Source organism: Agrilus planipennis, unplaced genomic scaffold (genome assembly GCF_000699045.2).
Source record: "Agrilus planipennis isolate EAB-ADULT unplaced genomic scaffold, Apla_2.0 scaffold48, whole genome shotgun sequence".
Taxonomy (NCBI): domain Eukaryota; kingdom Metazoa; phylum Arthropoda; class Insecta; order Coleoptera; family Buprestidae; genus Agrilus; species Agrilus planipennis.
Window position 1 is genome coordinate 1,448,743 of NW_020438937.1, and position 22,655 is coordinate 1,471,397.

At 36.1% G+C, this 22,655-nt stretch overlaps 1 protein-coding gene and 1 long non-coding RNA gene across 2 annotated transcripts in view; one reads left to right on the forward strand and one right to left on the reverse strand.

Moving 5' to 3' along the window:
* LOC108732544 overlaps positions 1-22,655 on the reverse strand; it is a 158,341-nt gene that overhangs the window by 133,149 nt on the left and 2,537 nt on the right. Inside the window, exon 2 of the long non-coding RNA XR_001937100.1 lies at positions 4,418-4,892. This is a non-coding gene — a long non-coding RNA (uncharacterized LOC108732544). The remainder of the gene's footprint in view (positions 1-4,417; positions 4,893-22,655) is intronic.
* LOC108732543 (netrin receptor unc-5-like) overlaps positions 1-22,655 on the forward strand; it is a 232,577-nt gene that overhangs the window by 30,868 nt on the left and 179,054 nt on the right. The gene's annotated exons all lie outside the window — the stretch shown is intronic.

Consider the following 22,655-nt stretch of genomic DNA (forward strand, 5'->3'; position numbering starts at 1 on the left):
CGTACGCGATTGCTGTTCCGAACTTGGAAACGTCACTTTTATGCAATTGAATTGCTAGTTTGGTGTAACGACACTCGGGAGATCGCAGTTGCGATCCAGTCAGGCCTCCTTCTCCTACATTAACGTGCATATACCAACTTTTTCAATTTCCTTCGTCGTTGTGAATAATGCACTTTAAAAGTACATTTCGAATTCCGTTGCAGAATGCACATACACGTTTATATGTACGTACATACACATGTACGTCTACCTACGGAGTGGGTACAGCGTATTATGAAGTTCCTCTAAAAATCTGCTGGAACTCATGTAAACGAATTCAATTTAGTGAGTGAATCGTATCCAGCAGGCTTTAACTATCGCCACCGCTAGAGTGCTTCCAGTTCAACTGTACTGAGCACAACTGGTCGAATCAGCCACCACATAGGCAGTAGCAACGGTTAATAAAGTCGATATTTTCGAGCGCATAACTCAAATGTGTGACAATGAAATCTTTGCGAATTGTAAGATTGGAGACGAAGCACCTTTGTCACTGATAATCTGTATTAAATAGTGTCTTAAAGAATATTAGAAATTTTCTGGCCTGCACTAGAAATGGTCCGGATAATGATTTTTCCGGGTACCGGATAACTTTGTATTTTGTATTTGTAGTGTTTTCGGTTAGCTTTAAATAAAAGAAAACACTAACGTAGAATTCATCTTTAAGACTTTTAATAATCACAACAACAGGAACAAGACAACCACAAAAATAACAATAACGATTGTAACAATGTGAACTTACTAAATAACTCGAAGAAAAGAACTGGAAGAACTCAGACGAACTAAGAAAGATAATAAATTTTAGAAAACAAAATTCAAAACCTCACAATATATACCTATAGATCGCGACAGTATTAATTAGTTAGTGGAAATCAATAAGAAATAGGCGAGATAGGTTGATAGGACACCTTCTCAGGCATGAAGGTCTAGTCAGAGACATATTAGAGGCAAAAACGGTAGTTAGAATGGGTTAAGGTAGACGTAGATTAGATTACTGTTCGCAAATAGTTAAGGATATGGGTTGTTCTAGTTTTAGGGAAATGAGAAGATTAGCTCAGAATAGAAAAGAGTGGAGGTGCGTGTCCAACCAGTCTCAAGACTGACGACCTTATGATGATAATGTGTAAGTAGTTGTTCATTCCGATATTTTGTTCATTTAACCTCAAAGCTCAAATAATTTTAATTGAAATTCAAACAAAATAAAATCAACCTTCATATATTGTTACATATTATACCTTTTTATTCTACATGTTTAGATGCTAGTGAAATGCAACCAACTATGTAGTGTATAGTTTTTTTTCTTGTCATAGTTTCCCATCGATTCAAGCACTTTTTTCTCCTATACAATGCTAGGTATCAGGCTGTGTTAAAATTGCAGTTACAGATGAAATTCCTGTAACAATTCTGATGGTTTATAATTGACAGTTTTATTCTTTTCACTATACATATACTAACGTCTCTTTTTAATTAAAAACGTTACAACACTTCTTATAATGACAAGTGTTTGAGGCAGCTTTCCCGTTCGGGGGTAATTGCAGGACTTTCTCTGCCAAAGAATAGACCGATGACAACTGTCTAAGACTTCGATCGCTGGGACTTTGACTGGTATAAGGAAGGAAGCAGTCGCCCCACCGAGTGATAAATTGAGGCTTGCCTTTGTCTTGCGTTCCGGGGAGCCTGACAAGGATATAGAGGCTCCAGTGGCTGTACAGGACGCGCGAAAGATTCTTCTACGTCAATTGGGAACAACGGCTGACAATGGATTTTTTCCTAATTAGAGAAATTTCGAAGCTAAAAGGGTTTCACTGTACTTGTCGAAGTTTATTTCCGATGATGCTATACAGTGGCATTAAAGCACGAAAGGTAATTTTGCAGCTCAACTCTTATAAGAAGAAACTAATTTGTTAACGACGTTCGCTTCTAGAGAAGGAAAAGGAAATTGGTGAACATTAAGACGAATGCCGTCAAGTGCGCTGCGTAATTGTACTGTGAAAGCTAACGAGGGTTTTCAATTGAATTTCTAAAAGAAGTCAAACTGCTTTTATTTATTACTTCCTAGCGATGACATTAGAAAACGGTAACTCAGAAAACCCGCAAAATAATGCAAAATAAAATACTGGTATGCAAAGGAAGAAAAAATAGGAAAAAGGTAAATATAAAGATTAGAGACGAAGAATTAGAAGAAATGGCAAATTTTGGAGATCGGTAGAAAGTCAGATAACTCATAGAGGCTAAGAGGTGTAGAGATGGACCTAGATCAAATTACTATGTATAGTTGAGGGTGTGGGAAATGCAAAGATTAGCTCAGGATAGGAAAGGGTGGACGTGCATGTCCAACCAGTTTTAGGACTGACGATCTTATGATGATGCTGATCAAGTTACGGACCGAAAGAACATTCACCATGAAGTTACAACGATCACATATCTTTTGAAGATTTGAAATCTTGAAAATATGAAACATCAACAACTCGTGCTTGTCAAGCTATCGACTTCCATAACACCTTAATGTTCTCTTACCTTTTCTAATATTTCCTCATTTCCAGTCGTTTCTGTCCACCATATTCAAATTAACAGATCTTGAGATATTGCACTAAAGAATACTGACATTGAACTACTAATATACTACTTTGATTTAGTCATCAGAATAAGTAACTTAACAACAATTTTATTACAATCAAAATCTGTTCCACTCCATGAAAACCACCGCGAAAGGAACGTTCTTCTGGAACAAACCATTTACGCATTTGTGAAAACTTTTTGCAAAATGGTACCAATATTCATTACTGTATATGTATGTATACCTACTCGGTATTCGCAGGTTATCATTAAAAGGGTTGAAGTAGCTACGCGGTAGCATAGCGTGCCGAGAAGGCAGTTAAAAATAAACCAATTAAAAGTGCGCGGTGTTTAAACTTAATGTACTCGCATCCGCCATAACACGCGTACTCTTGTTGAAATAATAGCCGGACGAGATAACATCTACATGGACTTGCATTATACATATGTCTACCTACATTCTGCAATTTATTAACATTGAAACGCACGCTGGAGACCGCACTACCGTATCGGTCCACCGGACGCGATACGACGCGACAAACAAATATGATGCGATGTACCTATCGTACCTGTACATATTACAGTTCAATTCATGGGAAATGACGATTTACCTATAGAGACCCGTTAGTTATACTGATCAACATGAATCAAGAATCTAATAAGACTAGAGATGTCGTTTCCAAATCTTTTCGTTGGCTAAAAATTGCTTCGTTGCTCTAAATAGATACTGTAATGACATATTTATTCTAAAACTAATCGAGGAGCACCTGTTTCGGTAGTGCATGCAACTTTCAATCCCCATATCTCTCACAAGACACTTTGGTCGCCCACATCTCCACACACACTGCCACCAAAATGGCTTTATGCTTGAACTACTCCGAAGATCTACCCCATGCACCACACACCGGTAAGTGCTCGTGTGTGGCTCAGAAGGAGTTCCAAAACATATGACACCACTATTTGTGGCTTTTTTTATTTGTAGTAGGTACATGTATATTGATTAACTGAAATTAGTCTGAAATTAAATCGCTTTTTTACAATAATGTATTCGAAAACTATTATAAAATTTACAAAAAAACTGAGACCAAAAGACTTTCCAAAAGTCTTTAGTCTCAGTTTCATCTTATTCCTTTACTTTTCATTACTTTATTCCTCATTTTGATTTTAACTTGCATTTCAATGTGTTCTTATGATATTAACTTTTTAATTTAGTTTGTGATTTTTAATTTTCAACTTAATTTGTGATACTTATTACAACCATTTTTAAATTAGAAGACCTGTTGGACAAATAAAAAAGTCTTATAATAATCTATTATAATTATCAGCCAGGAGCTATGTTGATTTGCAATATGGGTACTTGGTAAAGCTCCTAATCTAAGAGCGAAACTTTGACCTAATTTGCGAATAAATCCAACAACATTGACCAAGTTCAGAGTTTTCACTTACGTTTACACAGTCTCGTTGAAAATACATAATTAATTCATAATATCTTCTCGATGTTATTTAATTAGGGCATTAAATTAATGTAAAAAGCGAGACCAGACACTTATTAGAAAAGCAAATAACAATACATAATTAAAACATCCAACTAGATAACGCTAATGATTGCCACTACCTTACATAGTGAACTACTTGGTCTACGATTCATGAGATTCAGATGCAAAACTAGCAAACTACAATTGTTCACACAAAATTTATAGATCCAGATATAGATACATGTATTGTACTGTACTCTCGTGATTGCCCCCTTCCTAAATAATAACACGTTGTATGTATACAGATATTTTAACAAAAAATTACTCACATAGATTGAAATGTAACTTACCATGAATGAATATCTCATGCAATCTTCAATGGCACTCGTTCGATGATTCCATATATTCATAAGTCCTTGTACCTAGCACATCAACCGATTAAACGACGAAAGCAGTACAATTTATCAAAAATTAATTAGGCAAGTATCAAAAACACTTCACCGAACACAAACTAACCGCTAAGCATTTTATGCCGAATGTCGCTACTAATGATAAAGAGTTTAGGAAACTTGGTCCCGTGTCTTCTAATTGTCACTTTTATAACAGTAATTTAACATCCACATTCACGACACGACCGGCAAAAACGACGCTATCCGTAACAATTCTGGGCATAAAGTGAAAGGAATATCTGTATATCGATGGAATGTTATCAAAACAACGCCAACGTAAAAACCAGACCAGTTCTGTTGACCCTTCAAGGACAATGACTAACAGATAAAACGAAGTCAAGCGATTCTTCAAATAGGATAAAAATGCAGTCAGATTCTGAAAAAAAAAATATTCCTAATAAAATATAATACAAGTCTACCAAACATTCGTAGTCAGAAAATTATTACTTTAGAAATAAATAATACATGTATTAAACAGGACCAGTAGTATGAATTTAAAAGAAGAATTGTATTGTATTAATATTTGAGTTAAATATATCGTAGACTTGGTACGGTACATCTAATTTTTTTTTTTAATTACTAACATACAATTGGACTGTTAAAACTAACTAAATTTATGGAAAATTAATTAATTTCTTTTTCGCTAGTGTTGCCCAAACGCAAGAACAAGACGAGACTTAGCCAGTCTTGGTCTTGGTCTTGCGCCAATACACCTGGTCTTGGTCTTGGTCTTGGTCTTGCGCTCCCAGTCTTGGTCTTGGTCTTGGTCTTGCAGCAAGAGTCTTGCAAGTCTTGCAATTACCTATTAGTCTATTACTATTTATTAAAGTTTACTTTAAATCCTAGAAAAACGTATTAGAATTGGAACATTGTGAGCTTGAATGAATATAGCCATAGTAAAGATCAAGCAGATTAATAAATAACTGAAGATTTGATAAGAAATTCGAAAAATCAACTGACCTATATGTCGTTTTCCATGGAAGTAACTGTTTCTTAATAAACATTTATGATCCTTGCTTTCTACCGCGCCGCCTCGCCACGTGCCGGCTCTATGATAAGGATGCCGCCGCAAATCAAACAATAATATAAAGCGTGTAAAAAAATTCGAAATTATTTTGCATGAGTATACCTACACCCTATGGCGGCAATCAAATAGTGTCAAATGTTATGATTTCGGCGTGGCGGCAACGATTGTTTTAGATTTCAAAAGAAGCCGCCGGCGCGTGTATCATAACCATGTACTTCCGAAAAGCGGCAAATTTCTTTGAGAAGTAAGTACAAAACCTTTGATGCCGCATTATCAAAGTGCCGATGGTTAAAACATAACTATGCATGCACTCAGTTTGATTTTAATAATTTTTTTATTCGCTATGTTTATGGTATTAGTCGTAATGCGCATAGGTCCAGTTTTTCATATTCTTTGATACAGTTTTTTGCGTCTCATAGAATTCCTAAGCGTACCTACCTATACACCGAACTGTTACACCTAACTACTCAGTGAAATAGCGCTAAGTCCTAGCTGCAAGACGCAAGAGTCTTGCAGGCTATGTCTTGTTCTTGCTCAAGTCTTGCACGGTCAGTCTTGGTCTTGGTCTTGCTAAAAATACGCGGTCTTGTTCTTGGTCTTGGTCTTGCAAAAACGCAAGAACAAGACCAAGACTGCAAGACCAAGACTGAATTTGGGCAACACTATTTTTCGCATATGCAATGGTAGAAACTTATGTCGACCGTAATTGTTTCTATATGCCAATGCCGCAAGCTTGAGGGTTGTTTAAAAAAAAAAATATCTCGAAAACGGTAAATTTTAGAAGTAGAAAGGCATTGTGAAAGTCTACCTAAAATCATAAGTAGAATTCAAAACCGTCATAATATACAGGGTGTTCCATTTAAAATAACGAATTTGGTGTCAACTTCCGGTATAACCGGAAATGCTACATAGATGTCGTTATCTTAATTGAGAAGAGCGTACCCAATAACGCTATTGTCCCAATTTTCAAATTCGAATCGAAGTAGTCTAATGAGTGGTCACCGTGAAACACCCTGTATGTATCACACGTAATATACTTTACATCAATTTCTCTGGGCTTTTCCCCTAATGTCCTTAGACATCTAATATTTGAATGGTCCCTGAAGAATCTTTTAAAGTCACAAAATTTATTTATCTTTACTGATATTGCATCTTGTTATCGTGTGTTGACCCTCGGTTGCAATTTCCTTAGCAAAATTGCTTTGAAATTTAAAAGTGAGGCTATTTATTTTCTTCGGTATTAGCCGTGCATCCCTATGCTGTAGCATTTGTAGCGTGTGTAACCTCAGTTTATATACTCCGCTTGTCGGCAGCCACTCTTTACCCATATTTTAAGGTAAAAGTTTTCGATCTCGGGAGCTGTCGCTACCGCTCTCGCTGCTCCTTGCGCGTTATAAACGCCCTCAAATTAATAAATATTGAGCCATTTATTTTCCGAGACATCTTTTATCTGAACAAGCAGTTGCAAGTAGTGTTACATATATGTGTGTATGCATGTACACTAACGAAAATATAGATGCTGTTGTAGACTTTAATAAAAATTTGTTGCTAGTTCAGTGTCACGATTTGCACAACTATCAGTGGCAAACTAAAGAAATATATCTCCCGTCAGCATTAGCCACAGCCTGGAAATAACACATAAAAGTTCTTTTAACGATAGCAAAATGTAAAAAATATGTAATTTGAATTTGCAACGAAACTAGCGTAAAATGTAAAGATGGGTTGGTAGGACACCTCCTTAAATATTGAAGAGCTAAGTAGAAACATATCATACAGAGAAACAGGAGTTGAAAGGGGAAGAGATGTACTTAGATTAAGTTAGTTAGGGATGTAAGACTTTGTATGTGAAGATTTCCTCAGGATAGGAAAGAGTGAAGATGAGTACCCAACTAGTCTTAGATCTAACGATCCTAACGAGGATGATGCTAAAGGTAAAAAGTAAGTATTGTAATATTACGAAAAATGGACGGTGAAGCGGCAGAAAAGAAAAGGTTATAAGCGTTCGAAATGTGGTGTTACAGGCGAATGATGAGGATACCGTAGATAGAGAAGGTTAGAAATGAGGAGGCATTAGAAAGAATAGGAGAACAGAAGACTAAGGAAGTCAATAAGAAATAGACGAGATAGGTTGGTAAGACCAGAGACATATTAGAGGCAGAAGCAGGAGTTAAGAGGGGTAGAGGTAGACTTAGATTAGATTACTGTTCGTAAATAATGAAATTTGAAATTTGTAATATACAAAAATACAATACTGACTAATAGTTTGATTAAAAATTTTGAGGATTATGCAAAAAAAAAATAATTGCAAGCTATTTTTTCAAATTTCAAAATTTAGTAATTTTTAAATGGCTGTAACTAGTCTTTTTGTAAAGATAACCATACTTTGTCTTAGTGTTTTGTAAAGCTCAAAAACTCAACTTTGAGAATATGAAACGGTTTTTTGGAACAAAAATGCGTAAATTGTGTAAATTTAATTTAAAGCAAAAAAGAATTTTTCCTATGTTAATTAAATGGGAAACTATAAAATAAAAATAGCGATTTGAGCTATAGGGCTCATGTTTGGCGAGGATTTTTTTTACATCAAATAGAAACATTTAAGGGGGTAAGAGTTAGAAAGAAAAATTAAAAATTTTGTTTGAAGCACCCTACTGACGACCTTATGATGATGATGAATATTACGTTAGCATATACTAAATAGAATGAACTTGCAGTAATTAATCACAAGGTAAACAAGCCTACAATTGGCTTGTAAGAATGGAGCACCTGAAATTTTTCTGACCGCGACGTGCTACTGTTCGTTGTCAAGGATTGATATAAAATCCGTGGTATCTTATGGATAGGCGTACACATATACATACATATAGGCATCAGACATAACCCAGCCGATTGGAAAGCCTTTCGTAGTTATTAGGCACTTCGATTTGACCTGGAAAAGTCGCAAGTGATTCCAGTCGCCGCATTGTAATTAAAATAATTAAGCTTTGCGCCTTAATTGCTGATCGGCCATTGGCGATAAAGCGAAAACCGAAAAAGAAAAACTTATCTGGAAAGCAGCGTTTGCGGGTCCGCACTAAATCAACATATGTCGACAAATTTCTCGCAACTGCTTTCCCATAATCGCCTACAAGTCGCGCATTTTTTAATTAGCCTAATTACGATCAAGCGGGTTTTATCTTGAATCTTCACCGAGCCTTTACGCGAGTGTATGTTAAATACATATGTAGATGCATGTTATGTTATTGCCGACTGCTGTGTAGTTTATCATTTACAGCAGGTTGCAATTGCGGCCTCCGTCGACGTCGCTGTAACTATCGCCTGGGGTTGTTTTGATGGTCGACGCACCCAGCACCAGCGTCTAACTGCCAATATACGTTACTTGCATTCTCTACCTTGACACTGACTGAAATTGAGCGGTGTCGTCGGTTCTCGTCGTAGTTTCAAATTCATTTGATATCAATACTCCACGTTATCAATCCAAATATTACTAGAAAGTACATGAATAATAAATGACTGGTAAAGGTCTAGATGATGACCTCCACTCCCATCGGGGGTGGGGATGGGGGGATCGAAGGAGGAGGTCTCCCCCACCACTGTACCATAAAAAGTTCGTGGCGGTCTCACCCCCATAAAAAGTTATAGGGGCTCAAAGTTAATAAATATGCCAATTTTTATACATTTCTAGGCATGTAAATATTTATATAGTCATTCTTAAACAATATTCAAAGGTAAAACTAATGAAAAATACATAAAAATATTGAGAAAGTTGTATAAAACATTATTTAAATATCTTTATCAAGAGGGTAGGTTAGGTTATGTTAGGTTATCGGGTTTTTTTCAAATGACCACCCTCTTTCGCTCCCCCACCTCCACCCGCTTGACTATATTTGTTTTATTAAATTTTATTTGAATTTTAGTGTAGGAAAATTGTCAAAATAATCAACTTGCAACCGCCATAACTTTTTATGGGGGTGAGACCGCCGCAAATTTTTTATGGGGTTTTACTCAGGTGAACATCCTCTTCCGATCCCCCCTACCCTCTTTCGACCCCCCTACCCTTTTTCGATCCCTCCCACCCCACCCCATCTAATATATAACTTTTTATGGAAGTAAGACCGCCACGAACTTTTTATGGTACGGTGGTGGAAGAGACCTCCTCTTTCGATCCGACCCACCCCCACCTCCTTGGGGGGGGGCATCATCTAGACATTTACCAAATGACTTTTGCACATTACTCAAGAAAATTATCCCTCATTCAACTAATTGTAAAACATATACTCCTGTCGTACTTTTGCCTTTTGTATCGAAGGTGTTAAATATATACATCTTTACTGTTAAATTGCATCCCGTTTGAAAGGGCTTTACAGCAGGTTACCATCAATTTTCAATAAATATGATTGCGCCACGATAATAGAGCATCAAGGCATCGGCAAGCATGCCACGCTACATGAAGAGGTATGACCAAGAATATGCTTTTGATGTTCGACTGCTTTGATGTGATGCATATTACACTTGAATATTTGCTACCTGCTCTGTGCGCCGTAAATGGCAATTATTGCGCCTACGTTTCGTCGTTAAATTACCGAAATTGCTAACAGTCAAGACGTGAAGATAAAGTCAAAGGTTTAACACCAAAAGTTCAATTACGTGGACTATCGAAAATCCAATAGGTTATGCATAAAATAGAAATAAATTGTAGGTACGGTATCTTTTATATTTCAGCAAAGAAAAACTTGATTGGATACCTCTTTGTAAGTAGAGGTAACTTAGAATGATATGAAACTCCGTCCATTTATTGATTTCAACCACCTAAATACATTCACCTTTGTTGTTTACAGTCCATCCCTGGCTCTAAACTACCTTATAGGTATCTTGAATTTCCTATTTTTGAAGTCAGTGAAGTCAACGGTAAAACAAAATTGACTCACTAATATTGGTGCGGAATTCTTGGCACGCGTTTGAAACTTATAAATTTTAGATGGGCTTAAAATATTTTACGAAAATAGGTAGATGCTTAAATTTTATAGTTGTTCCGTGTGTAAAGTCTGCGTCTAATTACACGTTTAAAATTCACTATCATATTAGTAGGTAGATCCCATTTAAATAACTATGCACTAAACGGCTTTTGTGACCATTTAGCGTTAATCTCCTCGTTAAAACGACTGCGGAAGTATGTAATACACCTGTTGAATATTATTTATCGGCGTTTTACAATGGTTGTCACTCAGTTTAACCGACACTGTTTGCTGTTATTATTATTGCCATCGCAGCCTGCGCATACAAGAGGTCAAAACGTGCAAAACAAAACATCGGCGGTTACACCTGAACTCCGACGAACGGACAAACAGAAACAAAAATGACCGTGCAATTATATTTGCACGAATAACAGCATTGAAGATTTATGGATACAATTTTCCACGGAAAATATACGTAAGTGTTTATTGTTGCAAATATCTGGTACAATTAAAAAGAAAAACATTATGAGTACTGCAACAAGGAAGTATCGAGTAACATTACAATGTCTGCTACAATTTTCTCGTAAATTCGGGGTGAGAACTTTAATTTATTTAATTTTACAGTTGATATATCTGACCTGTGAACCGACAGAGTAGAATTGGCGATGTTTATGTTTACAATCAGCCTAGAGAAGTTGTTTGCTCGTGTTTAATATGAATGTAGGCAGTCGAAGTCATTAGAAGAGCATCAATGTGTCAGTGTAATAGGTCAGTACAAAATAGTGCACAGTATCGGCGATAAACAAAGTAATTATTTTAATTTACACAACACAATCGTTAGTGTTTACATTTTCCGTTGATGTAGTAGCTGCTTAGTTGTTATCGCAATTTCTCTGTATGTAGCCAATTCACACCCAGGGCCGGCTTCGGATTGCAATTGCATTTGGTTTTATTACAATTTTATTTAGTCTTTAACCACGCTGTTTTACTCATCATGCGATTTTGTTGAATTGGCCATTTTCGGATTATCGGTTGCTACTAATAGGTTTAAAATTACTCCTTTTGAATATACCCACCAGGGGTGACACATGACGTGTGACGCGTGACGCGTGACGCTACGACTCATCTTCACGTTACAGTTTTCGGTTTTACACCCTAGTAAATTTCCTTTTCACCGTCGATAAAGAAGTTTCACTTCGAAAATGTATTCTGCAAAACAATTTTAGATTTCATTTATAGGAGTGATGTAAAAACATGATTTTTCTCATTTTGAAGAATTATTGACAGCTTTTATTTTCCATTACTAGAAGAGGATAAGTAACAATTTTTACAGATTTTTGAAAGGCCGTAAAAGTTGTACGCAATTAAACGACGCTATTAAGAATTTAACAGAATGGACACGTATAATTTCCAAAGGTCATCGTACGTTAAGTAGCCCAGTCACTTATTCCCGGAATATCTATCAGCATTGTAAACACCACGTTAACAATACGTGTTTAAAGTCGCCTTGATATTGCCTTATTTTCAGACAAATTCTACATTGCAAAGGCATTCATTCAACACTTTTATAAAAAGGGTTCAAATTCTCGCGAGCAAAGCTCGGATTTAATACGATCCTCTGTTTTTTATACTGCATCTTTCAAACTTGTAGTATTCCTGACGGCAAAGGCGTGAGGTGAAATGCGCCTCAGGATTATTTCAATTAGCATTCAAGCTTCCACAGTTTCCTTGTACACAACATTTCCTGGTCGCGAAGAAGGAAAACCGGAACAAGTTCCATCTTAAGAGGCTTACATTACCGAGTGTTTATGAATATTCACGCAAATTGTGGCAAACGAAGGAAATCGTTACGCGTCTCATTTTACGGATTAGTGTTGCCTGGTTATTCTGTGTATGTATATTACTACATACGAATACATATGCGCTTGTTTTGAAATGGAATATCACGAATACACGTATGTGTCAAATAAATTTTACTCCATGCATATACTTGCATAATATTGTAACGCTCAAACCGTCTAATCACGGGAAACGAATGGTAATTTGATTACTGCTGTAAACTCCCGCTCCCTTTAGCTTGAAGTAATTATTTCCTCCTTCCACGTCCGTTATACTTACATAAGGAAGCACACGCGGGAAACTCAAGAACACCTACGATGACGTATAACAAGTCTGCAGCTGATACTCATCGTAACTTACGTTAACGTCGAATGTATGTAGACCTCATTTTGCACACCCCACAGACTAAGCGAACATTGCTTTTTATTACTTCACCAATCACCGCATAAACCAGTGGATGTTAGCGAAAGACTATTGACTAATAACGAATGTGTACTTTGTATAACATACCAATTTCTAATTTGTATTGAAACAGTAAATTCGTTAGTCACTTGGTGAAGTACAGTAAAAGCTCTTTATTCGCGGGGTATACGTTCCATAAATATGCCGCGAATACAGAAACCGTGGATATGGAATAGTAATTAGTATGGAATCATAGGGGATACGATTTAAGTTTTCAAAATAAAACCAATATGTATCAAAATAAAATCAATTCGCAATTAAAATTAATCGTTATAATCAGCTCTAGGTAAAATTTAGTGATTTTTTCTTGTTTTGAATTTTGAAATTAGTCCACTCGGTTACATCTTTTATAAAAGTCGCCTTAGCACGAGCCAATAGTACTCAAAAGATGCTGATATGTTGAAAAATAATGCCGATCATTAAGGGGATTCAGCGGTACACGCGTCATAGAGTAAAAACATGCATATCGGTTCTAGATATCATGAGTTTAATATTTAGAACAGAGGTTTGAAATTTTGTAGTAAGATAGATAAAGCTTTGTTCTAAAGTTTGTCGAAGGGCATTTTTTAATTTTTTAATTTCTATTGAAAATACGTGTCCTACAAGAAGCATCAACTTTAAGCACTTGTAAAAGCTTTTAGTGACCATATTATTGAAAACTAGAAACGTACCGAGTTAGTGTGAACCTTTGTCTGTTACCATACAAAAAATTAGATATTTATCTCGCAGCCTTAAATTACAATGTTTAGAATAGAAACTCATGTTTTCGGAGAAATTCACAGTAGGCACGAGCGGTCTATTGCGGTCAATCCCCTTAATAGATGACACCGAATCCTTTTCTGCTTACCGATTGCAACCGCGAATAATGAAATTTTTAACCGCGAATACAGGAACTGGGTTGCAATTTTTTCGCCTGCGAATAATGAAAACGCGAATGAGGAAACCGTGAATAAGGAACTTTTACTGTAGGCAGTAACAGCATAGGTCTTTGATTTATCTATCGCTTGTTTCCGTAACGAATTGCAGTGGACGTCTTTAAAAGCAAATAACGCTTCAATCTTGAGGAGTTCTACGGTTCTGCAGCCGCCNGTGAAGAGTATGGTAATTTTTCTCTCCGTGTAGATAGGTATACATGTGAGGTCAACTCCGGTGAAATTAGCAAATTAGCCCAAGATACACAATTTCTATAATTATTACACCTTAATAATGAGAACTCTCATGGTTCAGCAACTTTTGGCGATGAGTATTTAAATATTAACAGTCAGTATTTAAATCCAAGCACTCTTAACTAAATAAGTAACTAATTAACTGACTAACCTAACCTATCATGGGTAATTAATATTGACTAGTTATTTATATTTTAGTATTTTATACTAACCGTTACTATTTTTGTACTGGCCATTTTAGGCCCTTTAATTATAAAAGAAAATAACTGGTAACATACGTAATTAGACGTTCTTTTATGTTATATTCTTTATATTAGGTATTTTCAGTTGCTTGATGATTTTAGTTAAGTTTGTACAATGCAATAATGCTTTTTCCTTATTGTTTCAGGTGGGTATCACGATTAAAAAGAACATAATCAAGTGGTAAGTGTGCCATATACCTATAGCAAAGGCGAAGAACAATATTTATATCTTTCCATAAATAAAATCAGACATAAAAAAGGAATTTCGTTTGGCAGGCAAAAGAGCAGCAAATAGCTTTACGAAACGGGTTCCAACGGCATAATCATTATGCTTATTTCTGCATCAAACGAACTTAAAGAATTCAGAAAACCGCAAGATTTTGAGTCCTTATCAGATTAAAGAGATAGTAATTAACACTGAAAATAAGACTGGCTTTAAAATAAATCCGGTTTTTAAAAATCCAGGACGATTACAATCCGTAATAATAAAAGTTGTTTCGTAAATGGTAAAGAGTATGTGTGTTTGCGTGTTTCTCGTTAAACCGCGTTGTAGGTCCTTTGTCGCTTCTCATTTGTAGGCAATTTAAAGAAGAAACGGCCACAAACAAGTGCAAAATATTACGGTTCTTTTTCGCCCACATGTTAAGTCCGTGTGTAACGCGGTAAGTAGCCAATTTCTCACACTCAACAGACAGTCTTAGCTTCTTCCATCCAGACAAGTAAACATTAACGGAAGGCCAAAGCGACCGCCGTGGCAATAACGTCTCAACTTTATGTTGAAAGCGACCAAAACAGGCAAGAAAATGTTCTCGCGTTTAATGCCTTTTTTCTGTCTTGTGTGTGTATTTTCTGGCCTACTGTTTTCTCAAGACACGGTCCATCTGCAGCCACCGTCAGGCCCATGTTAAGCACCAGATTGACCCAATTTACCCAGTGTACGGTTTAACCGTGTTGAACATAATTCTGCTTTAACAGTACTCAGTGGCAGATCTAGGGGAGGTATGGAGGAAATTCTTCTCTCTCCCAAGATCTTTATACCATGGATTATAGGTAGACACAGGTAAGTACATACATGTACATTACATAAGTATGCTTCAGTACTGGGAAAAGTGTTGTGTTCTCGAGAAACCAAAATAGGAAGTTTGTCTCTGAGTCTCAGAAAAAAAGAGTTCGTGTCCAAATTTAAAAAAGTTAACCCCCCTAGGATTGATGACTGTGATCAAGGATTGGCTCTAGTCTTTCAACCATTCCACGGATGGCGACGTTTATTCAACATTTCGCATGATACCTATCTTAATAGAAGGATTTTTATGTTCTAGCCATGCTCCTTAATAATGCCAACCAAACAGGCTGGTCATGAAACACGAATATAGAACTCTTTTCGAATATCATCGAATTTGAAAGGGACACAATTGATCTAACTTCTTCTTCCATTGTAAACATATAATCAAGACTCGATTCTGACCAATTTGAGCATCAAAATCGGCTAATAATTAGCCAGCTATCCAAATCGATGTTGGTGAATTTCGACACCCTATAGTGGAATTGAAAAGCATTCAACTGAAATTCCACTTATTGATATCCTCTCTATTCATTTCTACAATCATCTCAGATGACATATCCTATTCCGATGGACGAAGAAACTGCTAGATCCTTATTGAAAAGGCCCTCTATCAAACTCATTAAAATTTTGGATTCTGGTGGTTCTCAACGTGTACCTAGATCAAAAGTCTTAATAAACGTATTCGATGCGTACAATAGGAATAATAATTGTACCTTGGAAGTCCCTACTGAAGAATACAACTTTAAGGGACCATATCTCAAAAAGATGAGTTTTTACGACTCAGCTACCATTAAGACTTTTGATTCACACGTTGAGAAGTATCAGAATCCAAAGTTTTAAAGAGTTTCACGGAAGATCATTTTCCATGAGGATCTAGAGGGGCTCTTTGGCTTAGAATGCAATTAAAATCATTTCAAGTCTCTACATTCCCTTACTAGTTTTGGAGGTGTCCATAAACCCTTGACTTCTATATTTAATCTTGAAACGTACCACGTATGTCATCTTGGCTGCAATTGGACTGTACCGTTGTTTTAGAGAGCATAATTACAGTCAATATGGAAATGCTAAATGCACCTCGAGACGTCCGTCTCGTAGTCGTCGAGCAAACCCGTTCCGCGGTAGAGGAAAGTGAAACAGCAGCCGCGTAGGTTTGTAATTAAAATAATAACATAGAGACAGCGAGCAATTACTGTCCGACCGAAATGGCGATGGTTTTAAATTTAAGAAGGCGATCAACAATAATGATAATGTTCGCCCTTTGTACATTTTATTTCTTTTAATACGGTACTAATGGCCTCTTGCCAAATTGATTTCAAGTAAATTGCTATCGGCAACTTAAACTTAGCATGGATTGTGTAGCAATCAAAAAAGTTCCGAGACGCACCTATACCAAATGGAGAGAAAATGTATGCAATGTTGTGATTCAATTAGAGAAATAATAAGCGTATAATAAGATAAACGAAAAAGTGTATGTAATCGAATAACATTGGTCAAAGATGAGTCGATATATTTTCTGACTGTACCTTCCATTCCATCTAACTTTAAAATAAGTAAACTCGTCAGCGTCTCTCACAGTATTTCACAGTCTCTCAGTTATTGCCTAGATGTTTTTAAGGATCTCTTACAGTCTCTGTATGAGAGACACGAACGATAAAATTGTTAGTTCAGAGATTCGAGTCTCCTTCAGAGATGCTAAACAGTTTTTTGGCAGTCTCTCGACAGTCTCTCTCAGCGACACCAGAGAGACTCGATGAGAGACGGAGACTCGAGTCTCGCTTTCAGAGACTCTGAGAGACAGGACATTTTTATCTCGGGTGCTTCTGGTACTTATGCCTCTAACTAACCCTTCATGTCTCAGAAGATGTGCCCTGTCGCTATGTCGTCTTCAATTTTTATACCTATTAATACCGCTTTCGTTTAGCTCACACCAACGAAAAACAATTTTCAACCTTATTTTCTTTTTATCTTCAGGGAAGACATACAAGAACGATTGAATTGACTCCAAAATTGGAATATTTATTCCTTTTACACAAATATATAGAAGGCTAACTATCGTCACATTGTCCACGGTAATGGAATTATCTGATATTATTTAACACGAGTATAAACACGGCATAGAACAGGAAAGATTAAATCGGGTGATTAATTACTGTGTACTCGGACAATAATAACTCAAAAGAAAGCGGTACTTTAACGGTTACAACATGAGCGAGGTCGTGTGAGGCAAATATCATATCGAGATTTGTTGGCTTTCAGTTAAACACAAAAGTAATTAATATTTTATTAGGCTACGAGGAAGTAAATACTGGTCACGCCGCATACGTGTGAAAAACGTGATTTTAATTTATTTGCATACCTGTACGTATAATAGCCGACAAAAGTATTTGGCATAACAAAAACGTATCCCAGTGTAATTTATGAAAACATGACAAGAATTGCTTTGCTTTATTTTTTGTACAAAATTGAGGTACAAAAGATATATAAATACAGGACGAACTCTCTACACGTAAAGAAAAATTCTCTGTAATACCTAATTCTATGAATATAATCTAGCTTTATCCTATTGAATAGTGTACATTACTTTCGTTCAACTGCATCTGTAGGTGTAATACACAAAGTGGAAGAACGAAAAACATTAAAAACTATTTTTATTGCAAATATCATCCTAGGCTTCACTACGATCATTGTACACCCGTCGTTCCCAACGAGGGCGCAGGTGGGGAATGGTAATATTTTGGTGGGGCACGGGCAAGACGTGCACCCTTTGGCTGACTATACCAAAGACTATGGGGTAATTTCTCTATTACATGTTTGAAAACTTTATTTACTTAACTATTCTTTAATTTTTTATTTTTCTCTTTCATGGATGACTTATTCTTTGGAAGCTTGTTTAGATACCAAGTTAATGGCCTTTTAAGTTTCCTTAACTTCAATAACCGTAAAATTTTGAATAACAAAATTTAAATATCACAAGGGGATGCCTAGGTGGAGCATGGGCCAAAGTCAGTTGGGAACCACTGCTGTACACAGTCTAAATCTGCCCTAAAGAAGTGAAGTTCAAAGAACACGAGACTGTCAGAAAATAAAACCTATATGGCCTTTTACTGTACCTTGCGAAATTAATAAAACAAAAAACTCTGATAAGAATGCGTTGTATGAATTAAGGTTTTAACGTATGTGAAGGATTTTCTACAATTCTTTCCAACAAAAATCTTCTGAAGAAGCTGACTGGATTTTATTCTATCGAAGAAAATAAATGTCGCTGATAATTTGAGAATTTCATGAGCAGACCATTTCTCACGGTTCATCTTTCTTGCCTCCCAGAAACATTAAATTATTTCGAAATATCGTCGACAGGTATAACGACCGCAACTTAAAATCTCAAAATAATTTGCGGGTAGAGCTCCGAGCGGTGTATGACAATTTTTCAAACAAAACATGCTCGAACACCGTAGATCTTTTAAAAGCGCTTATCTTTCTAAGAGGATGGACACAAAAGTCGTTACCAAAGGTCCTAATTGTAACTTTTCAGCGTAAACCATTCATCTTTATGAAGTTAACAACTTAGGGATCCCAAAGCCGTTTTAAAACTACCTGCCAGTCCGCACCCCCCTTGCTTTATCGTATTATCTTTCTACAGACGGTCGCACCCCACGACGAACGATGAACACAATCGACCACGTTCTAGCACGAGTACCGAGAAGTGCATTACAAAAAGAAAGAGCTCGTCGCGGGATTGTTGCTAATGTTATACGTAATTAAAAATGATAAGACACTAAAAAGCATTCAATACATATAAAAGATAATTAAATGTACTTATACACTTACGTAAATATTTGAAGAAATTCCTAAAGGAAAGGAGAGTTCATAAGCCTTTTAAAATTTGCCTGATCGAAACATAAAAACACAAAAAAGCTGAATTGACCACATAACAATTTTTGGTGTTCATTCCAGAAAATCAAATCGATCATTTCAGACTAAGGGATATATAATAAAATATATTTAAAAAAATATGTTCATGTAATATTCTATATAAAAATAATAAAAAAAGGATCAAAGGTAAAACAAAACAAATATTTAAAGTGATCATATATGGGTGCAACTCGGAATCATTACGAGCTTTTGAGGTATTTTTATTTTAAGGAATATATAACGACATTCAAAAAATCATCGTGATTCTGTCATGCATCTTAGATAAAATTTTGCTTATCAAAAGCAAATATTTTTCTATGAAATCTGTGGAACACCGCTAATGTCCTTACAAACCATGTACCTAATACTATTTAATATCCTTTTCTGTTTCAATCTGGACATATTGAATTTTTATCATAATAGAGGCGGATATTCAATAGTAAGGATTTTTTAATCAGTATTTATTTTATTCAACTGCTCCTGAAGGTCACTATAAAACAGTTTGAATGTATCCAACTGACAGAGGTTAGATAATAATAATCTTTTGTTAGATTTAATCTAAATCTTCGTAATTACATAGAAGATTTATGTTGGGACATACACGACTGGCATGTCGTTGTTGTTATCTCAGTGACTAAAGGTCATTAATTCGTGGTTCATTGCGAAATTGAATGGGCTTAAAGCACGGCGCTTAATTATGCATCTCCGGATAATCAGATTCTCTTAAACCAATGTGAAGTGCGGCAGCTACACAACATACAGCACCAATCCGGGAACGATTCGCATATACATACATGGAGGTAAACATACACACAACACGCCACAGGATGGCACAGCAGAGGATGCGAGGGAGTAAGCGTGAGCGAGGACCAGAGAGCGGGACTCGATTGATATTTTGTAGTCGTCGGTCGTCGGTGAGCAAAGAGCCTCTTGCTAAGAGTAATCTGCACACAGCCAGACGGGGCGGACAGATCCATTGAATGTACATTAATTTATTGGCGATTCGAGAAACACAGTAACTGCACGACCTTTTCGTTTGTTGGCTCAGGCTCAGGCATTCGACACAGGCTCTCGCTCTGCGGTTGCATAAAAGACTCTTGGTCAGAGCAATGCAAAAGCTCGAAATCCTATACACACGACAGAGATAGATCACAGCAGGACCTGACCAGCAGCTACATACACTGAATAGGCAATTTCAGTTACACATACTCTGATACACTTCAATATGCATCTCATATGTCAAAGGGTTGGAAAATCGGAAAGTGTTTTTTACCCTAAACTTTTTCAATTATTACGACTCTTGAACCTCTTCATTGGCACAAACACCTTCACAAAGAAGGTTTAATTGTTTTTCTGCACCATTTTCTTCACCGTGGGTACTTGTACTTTCACTAAACCTAATCGGTCATTGTCATCATGTTAACGTGACAATTGTTCTATGAATTCACCTAACAGACACTCTTTTACGTACTTTCTTTTATTAATTAAATCCATTTCATATTATCCCTGATAAACCCACTTTTTTAAAATAAAAATCAGAAATTATTACGTACGAATATTATAATAGAAAATGTTGTCGATGCAGGATCTCAAGCATTGGATCGATCCTGCATCAACGACAAGTCCTGAAAATGTCCCTTGTGATAGAAGACGTCGACTTTTGACGCAACCAAGATCTGTGACGATGATTTCATCAATAAGGTGCAGTTAGAATCGGGAAATCTAATTTACTCAGACAACAACTGTGAAAGCCTAAATCAACTTCTATAATGCTAATCATTTTTATTTTTTTACAAGACAGGAAGGCATATTAATGATAACCTCAGACTACATAGGTATATGATATCTGCAAATTGCAAGGTAATCCTGTCTAACTCAAGCTGGCATAAAGATTAACACTTCTCTAATTCAAATTAATTAAAATTTAATGTTTAGTTTTTGATCAGTCTATAATTAAAAATTACACAAGCAAAAAATGCGTTATAATTAAATTCTGCGAGCAATCCAATGGTAGATATTTTATTAGAAGTAATTAACCAATGTTTTAATTAAAGAAAAATTAATATTTAGAAAGTCAAATAAACATATTATATGAGTCGTGTTAATCTCGTTCATGACCATATCGCGTTGGAGTAAGTCGTGGCCAACTCTGCAGTGTTGCTACTTAACCTCGTTCCGAAGGGTTTTCTTTCTTGCACGAAATGACTTTAAACTGTTCAATAAATCTACGAATAAGCTTTTTCTTCGACAAACTTTGTTTTACGATCACTTCCAATGCAAATAAAAATAAATTTTACACCTTGCAGTGTCCACAGGAAATCGTAAATAATCTATAAAATGTCACCCCACTAACTTCATTGGCCAAAAATGTCGACAATGTATCCAAAATGTATCCTACGTGGAACACTACTGTTTTTTTTTTTTATATTTTACTTAATTGATTAAAAAAGGATAAGAGGTTATAGTATTTTCGTTGTCTACAAAAACTGAACGAAAAACCGATGCTGCAAGTCAGAGAAATGTTACAGAATGTTACATTAATTACGTAGTGTCTACATTAATATAAATATCGTACAACAAAAATTAATATATTAATACGTCGACATACTTGATTTTTTTTTATAATCGTCATGCCCTTGAGAACTTAATTAATTTTAGCATTTAAGAAACTTGCTCGTCCCTGTCTGGCACTTTGGTTAAGGTGTTGAAGAGATACCTACCCGAGATAAAAATGTTCAGTCTCTCAGGGTCTCTGGAAGCGAGACTAGAGTCACTGTCTTTCATCGAGAAAGACTGTCGAGAGATTGTCAAAAAACTGTTTAGCGTCTCTGTACGAGAAACTCGAGTCGCTCATAGAGAGATTCTCATTTCGAATCCAGTCTCTGCACGAGAGACTCGAATCTCTCAATAAGTGGTGTCTCGATAGACATGGTTAAAATTTTCTAAGTTCAACATACGTATTTCAGAGATCTCAGTCTTTCTACGAGAGACTCGAGTCTCTCAATTTTTCAGTTTTATTAAATCAGTCTCTCTTTGAGAGACTCGAATATATGAATTAAAAATGTTATCGTTCGAGTCTCTCATACAGAGTATGAGAGAGTATCCATAAAAACACCTGGGCAATAACTGAGAGACTGTGAGAGACGCTCCCAGAGACGCTGAAATACTGAAAGACTCTGAGAGACTGGAGAGAGATTTTTGTCTAGGGTATTTACGAATTAAAAAAACCGTTTTCGCCTTGCGGAAATCTGCTCTCATAAAGTTTAAAGTAAACATTTGGAAAAATAGCAACAGCAGTTGCCACCATGTTTTAAACGGACCCAATTAGTAAATATTGATAATGTCCTTAGAACTTGCTTCAATAATTTCAAAGGACATTTATTATTGTGGGTGACATATTTATTAATGTATCTCGCCAGAGGTCTGTTCAGAAGGAACGAACGTTGCATTTATCTACTAGTTTGGTGTGTATACAT